This window comes from Hippichthys cyanospilos, chromosome 11, assembly GCF_059441005.1.
Source record: "Hippichthys cyanospilos isolate Australia breed blue-spotted pipefish chromosome 11, RoL_Hcya_1.0, whole genome shotgun sequence".
NCBI lineage: Eukaryota > Metazoa > Chordata > Actinopteri > Syngnathiformes > Syngnathidae > Hippichthys > Hippichthys cyanospilos.
The window spans coordinates 4268193-4282651 of NC_142379.1; the positions used below are offsets into that span (position 1 = coordinate 4268193).

The following is a 14459-nucleotide window of genomic DNA, read 5'->3' on the forward strand; positions in this document are numbered from 1 at the left end:
AGCAGTTTTATGTTAAATGAACAAGAAAATCAGCCAATTAATCGCAAAAATCACAATTTTGCTGCAAAATATCGGAATGGGTCTGCCCATACGAAATGCATGTGAAAATATCTGAGCATAGTATGTAAAAAAAATCACATTTGAATCATCGTTGAGCAAGCTACAACTGAACCTTCATTTCCTAATTCCCATTGCGACCGCCAAACAAAGTGAGACTCACAGGGCGCCCAATCACCAGAACCAGACAGCTGGAGCTGGATCAGCTGATCCCAGCAATCGGAGTCAGAGTGCGTCTCCAGTTTGGAATGAAAAGCGACCCAGAAAGGGGTAAAAAAAAAAAAAAAAAAAAATGAAATCAAGTCCTCGGGAAGGCTTTGACGAGGTTAGCGCACAAGAGAAAGTGATCAATCAAGAGCGCGGGCTCGCCGTGATCCGCAGACGGCCAGCTGGAAGGTCCACATCTGTTCAGCCGGGGACGTCGTTCCCGCTCTGCCGTTTCCATGCATGTGCAGGGCGGAGGAATTAGGAGATTGGAAGCGGCTGGGCTGGGCTGAGTGGGGATGCGCACATTTGGACAAGTTGTTTTTTTGACCTGAAAAAGTTCCCTTGCAAGTGACTCAGTGTTTTTTGTTTTTCTTTCTTTTTCTTGCTGCTCCTGAGGGCAGAGTGACCTCTGCCTCAGTGGCACTCCTCTTCCTTAATTTCTCAATCTGCCAAATCCTGTTGACTAATCCCCGAACAATCCGGGGCTCAATCCCCTCACCTCACGTGAGGGAAAACAGCTCAGCTGGACATGGATATGATGTATAGTCCACACACACACACACACTTGCATATTAGAGTCACCAAAAATTAACATGAGCTAATCACTTTGCTTGACATGAAATCATGACACGTCATACTATCTAGCGCTGGCTCTCCAGCCTGTTTGGTTGTCATGACAACACAGGGCTGAACTGAGCTACCTAAAAAAAATAACAATCATAACTATAAAATCACAAAAACTTTATAGAAAATTAGAAACGTCTTGAGAAATAAAAGGATTGAAAACTTTTGCCTCTTTATAAAATGGATGTAATTAAAGAGAAAAGGTTAATATAGATTATTAAGTGAATTGGGGAAACGGCAGTTTTTTGGAGGTCATTATGCGGGACAATGTTAAAAAAAATAGCCACTTAATTAGCTACCCAGTTATTGTTATTTTCATAATAAAATACTCCAGAAATAATCTTAGATTTACAGTAATTGGGAGCAACAGAAAACGACAATTGCACATATTTAATCTTTAAATTTATAAAGTCATCAAACCATAACAATTAAAATAAAAGTAACCCAATCATCTTAAAATCTGCAGCTAGCCACTAAGCATTTTTTTTTAACTAATTCACTCCCAGCCCAGTTAAATTATATTTTTGACGTATAAAGCAGTCAATGGCAGCAAATGAGTTAACTTATTCATTGCCTTTGCAGTAAAAACAGATCTTCCATATTTACAGCTGCCAATGGTAATAAATGACGTATAAAAACGTCTTTGGGATTGAATGAGTTAACGTAGCTTTCAGTGTTCGCAAAGAAGGAAAGAAAAACTGTGAAGGACAAGGTGAATTGTAGGAGAAAAAAAAAATGCTAAAATTTCTCCCATCTTGCATACGCTGAGGTCACACTCACACATCTATTGCATGACTGAGATTTACATCTCTGACAGCCATCATCCCTGCGGGCCATTTTCATTCTTAATGTTACCGCGGCTTCTGTGTTCAGAAGAATAGTCTTTTTTTTTTTTTTTTTAACACTCTGGTTACATTTATTTAATTTTTTAACCCATCCTCTCCCCTTCCGCAAATCCTGTTAGCGCTCCAATTTCGTCTCCGGCGGCAGCAAGCGTTAACCAATAAAGCGCCTCGGATCTGCTGTAACATTACGTAACAGGAAAACAAATTTGAAAAAGGTCTCCGAAAGGTTTTTGGAATGAGGGCGTCTGGAATCTGCGGGCTGGTGTGATGCAACATTTCATCTCGATTAATCAACAATGTGCCGTCGGAGCATCAATCAAGGCGGATGATCAGGTGGGTTGCCCGTAATGATAAGGGGGGCGGGGGGGGGGGATAATACTCTGTTGTCTGCTTCATTGAGCAGATTTAGTGTGTCATTCACTTGTTTATGAAAAGGAGGAAAATCTTCAACTTAATCCAAGGACGTCTCCATCTGGGATGAAGCGTTTCGAGATGAATTTCAGCTCAGGAGGAATCTGCCAATAAACGCCACTCACGTATGATTCCGTGAAGCCTTCGTTAAATATTGTCCTAATTTCCACTTTGCCCAAAGGGGGAAGTTAGACTTAATGTCTGCTAATTGGATTCTTCTCTTTAAAGTCAACAATCGTTTAGGGCAGAGGGTTTTATTTATTTATTTATTTTTTTTAGATTTATTTATTTTTATCTTAGCCAAAACAGAAAAATAAAAATGGCACAACCCGAGTGGTGTGGTCATGCCATGGGTAACTGTCCCCAACTGGGTGAAATTTCAGCTCCCTACTGTTTTCTTTCAATGTTATCCTTTTGATGTGAAATGCACTTTATGTAAAGGACTGGGCAAAATACTGCACAAGGGCTAAACAACAATATATCATCAATATAATTCCAATTTATTACGAAAGTTTCGTTCAGCGTTTAAGCCTCGACGTGCAATTTTGTTCAGTTATCTATTTACAATCTAATTGTTTCTTTTACCCCATTTATATCGCTAAGGATTTTGAAGGCTAGTTAGCGTAGCAGCTATCATGTACGCTTGAGCCAATACAGTAGCATTACTAGTGATTTTCCACCGCCTAATTCGAATACAGTGTAACTATTAATTGTAAAGAATGTATTCAGCAAAGTGCATTTTTTTTCAGGCGCTTGAGTCTTTGTAAAAGTAACTTTGTAAGAGTTGTGTAAAAAAATACCTAAAAAAAGCTCACCAAGCTTGGCCAATCAAAATGGATGTTGGTTATTAATTAAAAACAATACTATAACTAGTCTTTAAAAAAAAAAAAGTTGGTTTGTTAGCATTAGTAAATTTGAACCTTTTTACCGAGCTAATTGAGCCTATTGTAATACCAAAATTCGCCTAAGGGGGGCAGCACATTACTACGATAACATAGGAGGGGTAATGAGGAGATAAGATCCCATCATCATTAAAACGGCAGGATAGGATCAAATAAATAGTGGAACAACAAAAAAGTGCAGCTCTTATTATTGCTCCGAATAAAAAGGTATGTCATTGTGTCATGTGTGTGTGTGTGTCTCGCTGAGTGTGTGTGCGTACGAGATCAAGCGGAGGATAAAAAGTCCGTGGCTCAGTCAAAAGCCCTGAGGGAGCCATGTAAAGTCCTGTGTGAAGATAAAGTGATCCTCTTTAAGCGGCCCTGCTCTATCTCACGCAGTAATCTCTGCCGCTTCCAAACCTCCTCCTCCTCTTCCTCCTCTTCCTCCTCTCATGTCAGTCCCTCTCCACAAGAGCCAAAGCCCCAGCTGAGCAAATCTCTCCATGCATCCATCCTTACATCTACACTTCTGACCTTCTTCTACGATATAGCTACAATGAACTCGTCGCAACGGAGGAAAGTAGCGCCAAGTGTCAGCGCCTGTTCTGGCTGCTCAGTAGAATACGGGGACGTCCGTCCATCCTCAATGGGGTCATGGCATGAGCCCAACTCACTTTGGACGAGAATTGGAAGTGCGCTGTGGAGTGGTCACCAGCTGAATATGGCTACGATAATTCCGAAATCGAATGAAATTTATCACATTTCTCAGAGTACAAGTCCAGTTTTTTTTCTTCATTTTCAGCCATCATATTAGGGGGGTCGACTTATAACAGGAGAACTCAAAACAGACCAATTTCTTCCATGTGTTTGAATAACATGAATTAAAATGCGAAATAGGTAATATGTCATTTACAAGGCTAAAAAAATTATGGTTTATGGCGTCCCTGCCTTGCATTTTTTTCACGTTACCAAGCGGAATACTAAGTTTCCGCGTCCCCTATTTACGGCATTTTTCCCGTTTTACGGCATCGACAACAATCGCAAAATTCAAACTTAGCGGTCAGTGTGCGTGCGTATGACTGCGAGTCGCAACACGCTCAAACGTCCCTACTTGCGCACACTGTTGCAGCTAACAGCGGCTCGTGTTAGCTTAGATTGTGATGGCATTACGTTCAATAAGAGAAGCAAGCATACTGAACCAACGTCCGAGTCCATCCTTGTTCATGTACAAATATATTACTAAAATGGAGACGATCATGTACAAGTGAAGATATCTCCAGCTGATTTAATTAAATCATTCAGCGCTATGGATGAGAATTCTCGTCTTTTAAAAAAGTAATACCAAATAAAATTCTGGTCAAATATTTTTTTTTTTTTATGAGAGGAGCTAACACCCTTGACTAATGCTTACCTAATACATAAGCCAATTGAGCACTGTTGTCATAACTGGGACCGTTGGAAGCCAGTGTTTCCAACACAGCTATTACCTACATGTAATTCAAAGTAAGGAATGGAAATCAATACCACCAAATTTACATAGACATTGCACACGATATTCTGTTGGCTTCGAAAGGTGAGTGAAAATGCTAAAAATACTGGCCCTTCCAATAACGCCGGGCACTGAAAAAGTTAAGAGTGCACCAGTGAGAGAAAACGGAAAAGTATTCCATTTGACTTTGTTACTTGCAGTCTTTTGGCATATACACACAATCTTCAACCTGGTGGCACACGAATGGTGCGCAACGTCGAGTATTTCTGCCAAAAACAACTGCTTCGAGCACATTTAACGTTACGCTGGCGGAGCGTTCACTGACCCCTTACAATGTGGGAAATCTGAAAAACACTTAATAAATATACAACTTACAGATATGAACGCAAGAAAATATGAAGAATTTACAAAGATAAGATATATACTGATTCACCTGTTGAGGAATTTGAGCCTAAAATTAAGGCCGCGTCCTATGTCCAGGTGTGTCCTATATTCTGGGAATTACGGTAGTCCTCATGTATTTTTAGTGAAAGGTTCTTTGTTCAAACAGAACCTGTTCTAATCATTCTGGCTGAAATTCATTTTCCATAAGCGGCGGGACACAATTCTGCTGTCTCGCTGAGACAAAACTGACACAACGGTGGACACAAACGTTTAGGCTGTCCCTCAGGAGGATATTTAGCTTCCTTGAACGGCGGTTGTGAATGTTAACGTCCCCTCGCCGGCGCTTTATCTGAACAGAAGCAGCGTTTCGCCTCATTAAGGCAGCTTTTGTGTGTGAAAGCATGTCCCAAAAGTTCCAACTAAATCTTGGGATGACCCGGTAACGGCAACGTCACAGAAACAAACAACGGGATCATACATTATTCAAGCATCCCATTCCTCTCCCCTTGTTATAATCTTTCACCCAGAGCGGCACGGAAATGGGGGTGACCTTAAAATTTCACTTTTCCCAAATTGAAAAAAAAAACTGGCTCCAGATTCGCAGAGGAGAACAAACGAAGTCGCCGACGGAGCGAATGGGTTATTCCGGAAGATTTTGACAGACGGGAAGGACGGAGGGAAGAATGTAGGACAACAAAATAGCCCGTTCGGTGTCAAACGGCGTGTTGGGCTGACCCCACGGGCTTCAAAACAGATGGCGTTTCAATAATAAATATTTGGGGAAGGCGCCTTTAAATTGGATTACATTAGTATAATCTCTGCAGCTATTTTCAACTATCTCGGGCACACTGGCTTTAATCCCTCTTAACTTTTGATTGTGTTTTAAATTGATTCTCTTCGCGCGCGCACACACATTGCTTCTCACACGTGCTCAAGCAAACATGCGCGCACGCAGTCCGCATCGTTCATAGTATTATCTTTACTGTAACAGCTTGGGGTCACAGCAGATGCTCCGGAAATAGAAAAACTATTTTCATCGACAACTGTACGAGGGATCGGCAATTCCGCTCAATTTCCGTCAATCCATTCGATACGAATCGAAGCAACGGGAGATAAATGTTTGAAACTAGTTAAATACAACTGAATGTATATGACAAAGGGACTGTAGTGTATTTAACCCTTGTGTAGTATTTTTGTGTAGCAAAATACTGTGTCATTTTGTGTAATATTTTCCTGTGTCATAACTGTTTGTTCCATGTTGAACTTTGACATGTTGTCGCCCGCTGAGTGAAATTTCAGCTCCCAGTCATTATAACACATTCTAGCATTGTTCCAACTAATTTGTTCTTTATTTAAAAGTGTACTGTTTCTGTGTACATGAAGAATCTTTGTTAAAATCTCTTGCACGCCCTGAAGTGTCTTCACATAAAGAAAAACTGGCACGAGCTTTTTTGTGAAAGTACACAAACAGGAATAGCCCACTAGTTTTTTTTTTTAGGTTTTTTTTTATGATATTTGTGGGGTGTGGCTTATTGAGTGATTCCAGGAGATTAATCGAGATTATTTCAGTGTGAGCATTTGCTCATTACGAACGTATTTATGAATTTGCCATTATGAAATTGTAGCTTTGTGTATTTCTTTGTCTAAAAGTGCGACCTGGTTCTCCTTGCCCAATTGTGAGGACGTTACGGAATCTTAGCTATACTTTTTATTTTTCCGCACGTAACTCAAGGTGCAGAGTAACTAAACAATGTTGACAACTAAAAATTTAGCTCAAAAATTAAACAATTATCGAATGAAATGAAGAACAACACCATTGTCACACCTTTTTAGCATGCGGTGCCCTGCTGCTGCTGTTTTGGGTAGCAAAAAATCTATTTGAGGAAGGTGTTTAATTTGCCTTAATGAATCGGCTGCTGCATAATTGGGGCAGAGCCTCTATCGCGGGAAATACTTTGGATTTCTTGTCATAAAGCATTAATTCTGGATCACACAAGTGCAACTATTTCCACCAACTATTAATAGCGCAGGAACATGAAGTCATTTGAGACATTATTGCCTCCTTCTTCATCAACAGCGCCTCGTTATAATCACATTATTTACTCCACTATTGAGTACACGGAGCCCGTCCTCTTGCTTTGTCCTTCACCTTTTGTGCAATCTTTATTTACAAGCGTGATGATGCAGAAGTGGCAGCGGCGGCATGTAACGCTTGTGCGCGTGTGTGTCGGATGCCTGGCGTGTCTCTTAGCGCCTTTTGACAAGCAAACACATTTAACACAATGCCCGCAGAGCTGATGCAAACGTGAAACACAAGACAGACAAATGGGGAATGGGAGGGGGGGGGGGCTCCATCTGGGGGAGGGCGGGTTGCAGCGAGTGTGTTGGGTTTGAGGAAGAGCATGGGGAAAGTGGGCTGATGCTTTGATCACATGCAAATAGCGCACACTGGGGATGTAGGTGTTTATGTGGGAAAACAAAGACTGCTATTGTAGACCAACTTTGCTGGCGTGCGCAACTTTGGGAAGCTAACGCGTGCTCGTCAGCGGTGGGCAATCTCCTTTGAAATGCCATCTATTATGTACTACTGTCATTTGAAAGCTATTAGTCACGACGATATGACTGCGGGAACTCTCTCAAAATGAGACATTTTAGTTGCTTTGGACTGAATGTGACAGTTTTTTCGAGATTTCTACCCTGCAATTGGTTGATGGGCTTGACCGATGCTTGACTTGATCAATTTACTCACAGTGACTCAACTCACTTTACCAAAAAAATGCAGTTTGGCAAAAAATCAGCGTATTTATTTCCAAAAAAGAGACTTCAAATGGTCTCATGCCACTCAAAGTTGAAATTTACTGTCAAACTTAATATGAAAAATTGAAAAATACAACCAGCATGTAGATTAGCTTTTCAGTCTGCTATCTTATTTACAAAACATGTTGCCACTCTTTAAAGGGATGCTTTACTCATAGCATTTTTCAACAGTGAAAACGTAATATTTTGTATATAATTAAAGTGGCAATGTATAGAGTTTAGTGCCCTCTAATGGTGAACTAGGAGAATGCAGCAATTTTCAAGCGTTCTTTTTAGGGTGTCTCAGAGAGGACATATTTTTTAAGGCTACTACGACAACAAAAGTATTTCCTCCTGTACGTAGCAGAAAGATGGAGGCGAAAATTGTCTGCTTTCTGTTAGGCAGGCCAATCCTACGTATTCTAATTACAGATTACTAAACTAAATAAATTGTTGAACTTAGATTTGTAAAACGAATGTTTTGCTCACCACTAAGATTTGCTAAATCGTGCAAATTGTCCCCTCGATAACCATTATTTTTCACATCTAATGGATCCCTTTAAAAAAAACACTTTGCCAATTAACATTGAGTGAATATAATATTGTTGCTGAGAGCTCAAGGTAGCAAATCAGCTCACCTTGCAACCGTTATTGCAGCGTGACCACAGTAAAAAAGCTGTGGTCATGTGACGTTCATGAGCTGAGCTTTGATTTGCTACCTGAGCAAACGCGATGACGTGGGAAGAGAGTATAACAAGTGAAACGTGGATAAACGACTAATATCAGTGCTGTACTGATGAGCTGAAGGAAAATGTGACATCTCATCTCAATGAGGTTTTTGTCTGTCTATCTTATACTGCTCCTCGGTGACTAAAACGGAATAAAACTGGAGTTTTATTTGTTGGGTTCCTACCCCTCACCAATAGAAGCGGGTTGCGATACTCCCACCACCGGTGTTGGTAAATCTGGATGCGGTCAGCCGGGCTCGAACCGACGGCTGCCAGCGGCCTCTTTATCCCAGCTGTCAATCATTCCCACAATGACCTCCCTAGCCAACATTTGGGCAGGCAATGAAAGGCGACACAGGAACTTAAATACAACCGAGGCCACGACCGCCTCGCGTCTTTGAAGGGGATATTTATAAACGCGTTAGCGCGGCGCTCGGCTGTTTTCACGACGCCGCCGCACCCGATGAAGCGGCGGCGGCGGCGCCTTCGCTTGGCCGCCCGCAGGAGGACGCGGAGGCTTTATTGCGCTGCCACTGGTAATTAACAAGTGGGATGATCTGATTTCAGATTTCCATTTGGGACTTCATCAGAGAGAACTCACAGGATGATCTTTATAATCTGCCCTTGCTGCACCGAATAATCCAACGCCTCCAAAGTTGATTGTGAGGAAGGGGATTGTGGAAATCACATACCCACACATACATGAATATTGTGGTTTATTGTACCCTGTTGACACAGCAAAAATGAAACGGAAGACTCATAATCGTCAAAAACACAACTGATCGCAGTGACTGTTTGAATACGTTTTAGTTTGTTTCATTCCACCACATTATACGTTGTGATTCCCGACACCGGAATTTATAATTCATCCCGACTACGTTGAGGGTACTTCATTATTTTCAACTTTAACCTAAATCCAGATTTAACTCATTCACATCCATTGACGGAATTAGACGTTAAAGATCAATTTTTACGAAGATAGCAAAGAATAAGTTTACTGCCAACGATACAAGTCAGAAATCTATTTAAACTGGGCTGTAAGTGACAGAGTTTAGTAAATCATTTTTTTGGGGTCAACTTATGCTTGGTATGTTCCATAACAAACTGTCAATTTTACAAATCTAGGTGGGTGCCTTCCCAAATCATGTATGATCAACCAAATATATCCACAGGTGGTCCAATTAAGCTATGAACCTTAGGATGCACCCGATTCAAATTCATTAAATTCTTCACGACAAAGGCATATGAATATACAGTACATGGAATTTTTTTCACTTTAAGTTCCCCCCCAAAAATGAGCGAATAAATAAAATCTTTGTGAGGAAAATAGTATTCGACACGAAATGTCTGAAAAGAGACTTTGCCTGAAGAATACTACCCGGATGGTCTGCAAAAATTAACTAGCAGTAATTTGCATATATATATATATATATATATATATATATATATATATATATATATATATATATGAACTTCTAAAAGCAGGACTTATAAAAACAACTCCACAGTTTCTCAATGTTCAGCTAATGACCAATCACACCTAAGCTTGTGAATGTCACATGATTACTCTGAAAACAGGTGAGCTGTGATTGGTTGCTATTTAAACCCTGAGCAGTTAACAACTGTACAACTGAGGGCCCCCTGAGATAGATAAAAAATGGTCATGACATCCCATAGTTGCACAAGATACATTAAAAAAAGAAATTTAAGGAGGAAAAAAATCATTTTTCTTCCATCCTAACAGTGAAATGAAGCCGTTTTTTCAATGTCTACTCAAATTTGACGAGGCAGCAGGCAATGCTTACGTATGAATTACTGCGCGCTACGTTTGCAGATCACATGACACGTCTTTAGCTTACGCGCTGAAATTAAATGATGCATAATTAACAAGAGCCATTACATAGGCTGAATCAATATTTAAAATAAATATCTAATAATAGCATGTCATTTTAAGATGTATTTAGGACATGACGGCTGGAATTCTCGGCACATAATAAACCAGGAGGGAGCGAGGAGCGAGACAGGAGCACACGCAAAAGTGGGTTAAAGAAGTTGATCTTTTCAAATGGGGAGTCTTTTAGATATAGCACTTAAAACGACACACCTGCTAAGATGAAAATGCGGTTAGAAATTCAAAATTGAAAATGGAAATCTTCAAAGAGACTCAAGCAAAGACGTGATTGGCCTCATCTGCGCTGCACGTATGAAGTGACCCCCCCCCCCCCACATGCATGACGAAGATCTCTAATTTAAATATGCATTTTAATGACCTGATTTCAGACTCAACTTTTGTACACAAGCCATTTGGAGTCCATTGTCCACGACAGCGAAGGAGTCTGGACTCTTTTAAGTGCAAAGACGCATTAAGAGAGCCAATTGGTACACATGACATACGTCCACTCATTTAACCTTAATGATATCGTGATCGTTTTTCTTAATTGCATTTCCTGCTTCAAGCGGCGTTGGCCCACACGCGCTCTCTTTCTCTCCAGGACCTAATGCATCCCTATTTTAAAAAAAAAAAAAAAAACTAATGAATAAAAGGTGCCTGTATAAAGAAAAGAAAAAACACACACTAACATAGGTTAACATAAGTGATATCTTGGTTTGCAAATTCATTGTAAAACTTGCAGAGCTCTACTATGATACTTTTAAATGAAATTCAATTTTACTGTTTATTCTAGCAAGCACTAGATGGCAGTATTGTGTTTAGGAGTCCATTTGAAAGAAGAAGAGTGAAACAGGATGTGGGTATAGTTTTAGACCAGCCTGTTTTTTTGCTGAAAGAATCCTCAACCCTTTTGATGTCTACGATAAGCAATAACGGAAAGACCATTTTAAATGGAAACTCAAACCTCAATTTATGAAGATGTGGCTAGGTTTTTCGTTATGGAACAGATTAATTGCATTTATATTTGTTTCAATGGGAAATCTCGCTTCCACTGTTTCTGGAAAATATACATTCATAAAACAAATTTTATGTGCAGGAGGTTATTCAATTGTATTATTTTGAAAAACGAGAATCTCCCCCATACTAGAATGGTTGGAGCCAACTTGCCACGTGCTCTACTATCAACCCAAACATTTCATATTTTTCAGTGGACAAATATGTATTTATTATTATTTCTTTATGAAGACAGGTTTGACACTTTATGTTGATTATTTGTTTGGGACAAAGATTTATGAATAATTAAATTAATGATATTTTTGTTGACAGATTTCTCCTGTAATCCCAAAAGATGATGCATTATGTTGAATCATTTTCTATGGAAAAATATGTATTTATAATTATTTCTTTTTGAAAACAGGTCTGAGACTTTGATTATTTTTTGTGGACAAATATTTATCAATAATTAACATATTTCTTTATGATAACAGATCTCTACTATGATCCAAAAGAGGTCACTAATTTTTGTGGACCAATACAAATGATGTTTGAGCGGTTGAATAAATGAAACACTTAGCATATTTTTAAGCCTTTTTTTTGTTTGTTTCTCCCAAAATTGCTTTGCAAGGTTAAGTGGTACTTGGATGAAAATATATTTCAAAGGTGAAAAAGGGTCTAATCCAGCGATCTGGCCAAGCAAGGGCATTTATATAACTATCAATCTATCTATGGAAGCACAATCGTTCATACTTTTACATTTGCAGCCAGGCACTTGCCAGCATACAGAAAATCAAATTTACCAAGATGGCTTGGTTCCAGCCAGCAAGGCACATTTGGCCCAAACGCAACGGCGTGGAGGCTTTGTGGATTTTAACATGGAACTTTAAATGCCATTTGAATAAAATCAAGTGGTTATTAGTCCACCAGCTCTGTAGCGCCTTCGCATCAGTTCCCCGCCGCCGCACGCAGCCAGCGTGACATTTAGCCGCGCCCGTGTGTTAGGCACGCTCGCAAATCACGGCCATGATTAATATGGAGCAGCTATTTGTGCAGGTAATGCCGCTCTGGCTTTTGCTTCCCTGTTGTACATTAGCCGGCTAATGTGAGGCTTTATTGATCCCTGTGGGGAAAATGTTCTTTTGGCAGCGAGGTCTCGGCGCAGGGTCGGGAGGAGCCGGAGCGGCCCCGAAGACAGCTGCTTGAGCATTCAGCTCGCTATTGAAGGATGCTCCAAGCCGCCGTCTGCTGCGCTTGAAGGGCGCTCGCTCATATCATATCGGTGACCGCTGCCCCCAATAATCCGACATCAGCATATTTCCACTCGCGGCAGTGACATTACGGATTGCGGAATGCGTGGAAAAGCCATATGTCAACAAGGAAAAATGCCACTTTCCGAATTCGGGCGCCGTCCGCTGATAACCCGGGAAAAATGAGCCGTCCGAGAAAGGGTGATTCGTATAAGCCTCGACGCGCGGGGTGTGATACCAGTCAAGGACTTTTGAAAGTGAAACGATTCGATTTGGTGCGATTACGATTTTAGAACGGGGTTCCTTTTCAATCGAGAAGGGCTGCGGTAGAACAGGTGTGAAATTCCCATACAAAGGCTGTCCTGTGATTGCTTATAATTACCCGGACATTTTTTTTTTTTGCCGTTTGGACAATTACGCACCACCCAACTCTGTCTTAAGGTTCTTTGTTCAAACAAAAACAAATGGCCACTGGACAACTAAACATCAACATGAATACTAATATTTTCCATTACGACACCAAAAAAAATACTAAAATGCATCACTTTCATTGTCTTTTGACAAGCTTAGCCAGTCCATCATATTCATCTTAAAAACCTTCTGATCCTGCTTCCGCCTTGATTCTGGAGTGCAAGTAGCCAATCCAGAAGGTGTGGCCTTAAGAGCTTTTACTCGCCTGAACCTGAATCCTATTATACTTGATTGTACCCCCCCCCCCCCCCCCCCCCCCCCCCCTTCATTGGTCCCCCGCTGAGTCAAGTGAAGTGTCTGCTTCACAAACCAATTGCTCCGGAGCTTGCGTTAAGTACTTGGAGGACCCCCCCCACCCCCGGAAAAAAAAGAAACAGTTGGGTATACCAGCCGCTCACACACGCTGCTAGCCCTCAATTTTCTTCCCTCAGCTCTTTTCGCCTCACGCCACGTCTTGTGGTAACAGCTCTCAGTCAACACCAACACGCTGCCAGAAACAAAGGAGACGTCTCGCCTGCTTCAAATTGGGTCATTGGTAGGGAAAAAAAAAAAAAAACTGCCCTAAAGACACTGTTATCCAGCAAGATGGCAGCTCACCTGATCAAGGAAATTGGGTCGCTCGCACTCGGGAGGGGGGGGACGATGTGAGTGACAGTCAAGAGACCTTTTTGACTGCATGTCAAGACATGCAACCCTTGTTTCCTTTTCACTGCTTTTGTTATTAAACCACACACAAGTCATCAAGTTTTGGTTTTACCAAACAGCAAAGTTCACTCCAAATTTGTTTTGGTTTCCACTGTGACGAGTCTCAAAATATCCAAGCCAATAAAAACATTTTTCAAACGTGCCCACTGATTAAAGTACTTCGACGATCAAATTTGATGTGGTGGAGCTAAATTCGTTTTGAATATAAAAACAGTATTCAAAAATATTCCAGGCGTTTATGAGTTTAAGTTGCGATATCCATTGAGGCCTTTGGCATCTTTTTTTTTTCTTTAATAGCAAATACAGCTTTTGCCATCCAGTCGACACCCCGCAGTGGAAACACCAACCAGGATTTTTTTGATCCGCAGCATGAGAAGAGCAAAGCTTGGAACGCATAACTTATTGACAAACCCAGGCAATATTTAGCATCTGTAGCAGAACCCAACTGAGACCAAAATCACATTATGCTATCTGTTAAAAAATTCAAGTGCTGGTCAAAAGTCTCCCCGTTTGCTCGTAGAAATAAAGTGATTTCAAAACCACAGTGGTGAGTTTTGCTAGCCAAAACAGAGTAAGCCCGCTTTGTTAAAAAAGTGATCAGTAGGAATTGGCACGGGACGAGATACAAATTCCACGAGACGAGATACCTCACGAGATTGAGTCCACGAGAACGAGATCTGACGAGATTTTTGCAGAATTTTCAAAATGAAAAAAATAATTGCTGATA

At 40.7% G+C, this 14459-nt stretch overlaps 1 protein-coding gene across 3 annotated transcripts in view; it reads right to left on the reverse strand.

Annotated features, from left to right (window-relative positions):
• The window catches only part of esamb (endothelial cell adhesion molecule b), a 50132-nt gene that overhangs the window by 12227 nt on the left and 23446 nt on the right, over positions 1-14459 (reverse strand). The window contains exon 1 of one of the 3 annotated variants that reach the window (XM_088427645.1): positions 221-585. The exons of the other annotated variants lie outside the window; for them this stretch is intronic. The gene's annotated coding sequence lies outside the window, so the exon portion shown is untranslated. Of the gene's footprint in view, positions 1-220; positions 586-14459 lie in introns of those variants that run through there. 3 annotated transcript variants of the gene reach the window in all.